This window comes from Hibiscus syriacus, unplaced genomic scaffold (genome assembly GCF_006381635.1).
Source record: "Hibiscus syriacus cultivar Baekdansim isolate YM2019G1 unplaced genomic scaffold, ASM638163v2 tig00116951_pilon, whole genome shotgun sequence".
Classification (NCBI taxonomy): Eukaryota; Viridiplantae; Streptophyta; class Magnoliopsida; order Malvales; family Malvaceae; genus Hibiscus; species Hibiscus syriacus.
In genome coordinates this window covers 5110305-5113502 of record NW_024063482.1, presented here as the reverse complement: position 1 = coordinate 5113502, position 3198 = coordinate 5110305, and the positions used below count along the sequence as shown (strand labels likewise).

At 40.2% G+C, this 3198-nt stretch overlaps 1 pseudogene; it reads left to right on the top strand.

Annotated features, from left to right (window-relative positions):
• The first annotated feature begins 1128 nt into the window (after window positions 1–1128).
• On the top strand, window positions 1129–2846 carry LOC120188881 (annotated as a pseudogene).
• The last annotated feature ends 352 nt before the right edge of the window (window positions 2847–3198 follow it).

Here is a 3198-nt window from a genome sequence, read left to right as displayed (position 1 = left end):
TAATAAAACGTAAGACTTTTAAGTAATTATATCATATATTTTTAAATTATGATTCAATTTTTACAATAATTTTTAAAACATTTTAATTATCAATTTATTTTAATTAAATCTTTCTGTCAAATTTATATATGTCACAAATTTAATTAAGATTTCAATAAATAATATATATAAATGGAAAATAGAAAAACATTTTATATAAAAATTATATTTGTAATACTTTTTAAAATAATAGTTATACGTATAGGTAAAGTGGTAAATGGCTTACATTTAAGGGTAAAGTACACAAATGGTCCCCCAACTATATGACATTATTTTGTTGAATTCTTTGACTATCTAAAATTACAAAATGGTCCTCTAATTATACGATGTTATTTTGTTGAGTTTCCCGACTATTAAAAGTTCCAAAATGGTCACCTGATTATTCATATGTTTCAAACTCGTCATTTTTTTGTTTAAAAATTGACAACCTTATGAGCTGGACGTTAACTTATTGATTGAGATATAATAAAATAATATTTTAATAATGTCTAGTGGTACCGCCGTTGCTTTCAAGCACTGTCTTGACAGCATAATGTTTCAAGCATTGGCTCGACAACATAATTTAAACAAAGATTTGATCCATAAAATACAACTCAAACAATTATGAGATCAAATTTTATTGTATCTCAATCAACATGTAACAACCGTCAATTTTTAATTAAAAATAAAGAGTTTGGAACATATAAATAGTCGGGTGACTATTTTGTAACTTTTAATAGTGAGAGGACTCAATAAAACAACATCCTAATTTTAAGGGATAATTTTATAACTTTTAATAGTTAGAAGATTCAACCAAACATCATATAGTCGGACGACACCCTATGTAAAAGCTTTTGATATCAAATGGCGACATTTGATTGTTTTGGATATATCTTCTACCATTATGGTACATGATTTTTTTGCAAGTATCGAGTGACACTTGAAGCCACCTGCCCTGCCTCATTTACTTATGTGTAAGCCATTAACGTCAATTAGCCATGCATGCATTTTGTGTAATGTCGAAACAACCCTCACCTTCTCTTCTATAAATATCCCCATCCCCCTCCACTCTCATCTTCACAAAAACACCATAGAATTAGATCAATAGATATGCATTCTCTGCTATCTCTTTCGCTTTCTCTCCTTCTGCTCTTCAATGGCTGCCTAGCTATAGCTGACCATTCCCAGAAGCAGTCACAATTCCAGAATGAGTGTCAAATCAATAGGCTCAACTCTATTGAACCTAACACCCGAATCCGATCCGAAGCCAGCACCACCGAGTGGTAGAACCCTAATAGCCAACAGCTCAGGTGTGCCGGCGTCTCTGTAGTCAGGCACAACGTCGAGCCTAATGGCCTTGTTTTGCCTTCCTTTACCAATGCCCCTCAGCTTGTTTACTGTCTAAGGTATATTATATTCAAACTACAAACTTAAATACCGTCGCTAAAAATAAGATAATCCATCACTAATGTTCTGGAATTTGTTTTCAGGAAGGGGTATTCAGGGCACTGTAATGCCTGGATGTGCATAAACATTCCGGGAATCACGGCAAGGGCAAGGGCAAGGGCAGCAAGGCCATGGAAGGTTCCAGGACCAGCACCAGAAGATCCGGCGGTTCCGTAAAGGTGACATCATCGCATTGCCGGCGGGCTTCGTTCACTGGTTCTACAACGATGGCAATGAGCGCCTTGTTACTGTCAACCTCCTTCACACTGCCAACACTGCTAATCAACTCGATAACAATCCAAGAGTATATGTCTACTTTCACTCATTCTTAGCAGCAAAATAGAAAATTTTCAATTTTCTAACATTTTTTTTATTGATTTCTTTTGTGTTGTAGAAATTCAATCTTGCTGGTAACCCAGAAGAGGAACAGAGAAGACTAAGGAGATTTGCACAACATCAGCTTTAGGGAAGCAGAAGTGAACGCGAGGAGGAAGAAGAAGAGGAAGAGGAAGACGACAACCGCAGCCGCCGCCACGAGCAGCAAAGCTCATCATGCAGCAACCTTCTCTGCGCCTTCGAAAGTGAGTTCCTGGCTCAATCTTTCAACGTCGACACCAACATCATTAGGAAGTTGCAAGAGGTCCGAGGACATAGAGGCAGCATCATTAGAGTCAAGGACAGACTCGACGTAGTATCACCCCACAGAATGGAGGAAGAAGAGCGCGAAGAACGCCAGCAGGAGGAAAGACGCCGTGAACACCACCGCGAAGGAAGAGATAACGGCCTCGAGGAATCATTCTGCGCCAAGAGAATCAAGGAGAACATTGCCGACCCTGAGCGAGCCGACATTTTCAACCCTCAAGCCGGTCGTATTTCCACTCTCAACAGGTTTAACCTCCCCATCCTCAACGCACTCGCCCTCCGAAATGGGTGTTCTCCACAGCGTAAGCTCCACAAAATCTCTTCACATTTCATCAAATATCGAATCACATAACATTAAAACTCTATTCACTGTGAACAGAGCCGGTACCGTTCCACAATGGTGCATCAACGCCCACAAGATACTCTACATGTTAAATGGCAGCGCCAGAATCCGGGTAGTGAATCAAAACGGCAACACGGTGTTCGACGATAACGTGGAGCAAGGCCAGCTACTGACGGTGCCGCAACGAAGGAGCCGAATGGGTTTCCTTCTTCACCAATTCCGAGCCTACCAACACCCCGATGGCTGGGCGAGTCTCCGCCATCCGAGCATTGCCGGAGGAAGTCGTGGCGGCGTCGTATCAGATCTCAAGAGAAGACGCGAGGAAGGTGAAGTTTAACAACCAAGACACCTTTTTCTTCACTTCTTCAAGGTCGGAGAGGAGGAGAGAAGCTTGAAAGCAAAGCCGATGCAATGTTATATGATGCTAGGGTTGTCTGCCATGGATTTTCTTGTGGATCCGTGTTGTTTCTGAGTGAAGGGGAAGAATAAAAAGGAAGGGGTGGCCTTCCATTAACATGTAATCGGCTTACTATTCTCAATATATGCACAACTTTTGAATATCTACTGTTCTACTTTCTTGTGCACTATAAGTTTAATTTCCTTTGGGTTTCCATGAATATAAAAATGGAATGAACAACGAACAGAAAAGACTTAAACTTGTGTACAAGCCAAAATAATCTGAATAGTTCAGGTGATGGGAACGTGAACCTGTCGTGTGGAGGCAGAGGACGGGAAGAGCCCACTGATAG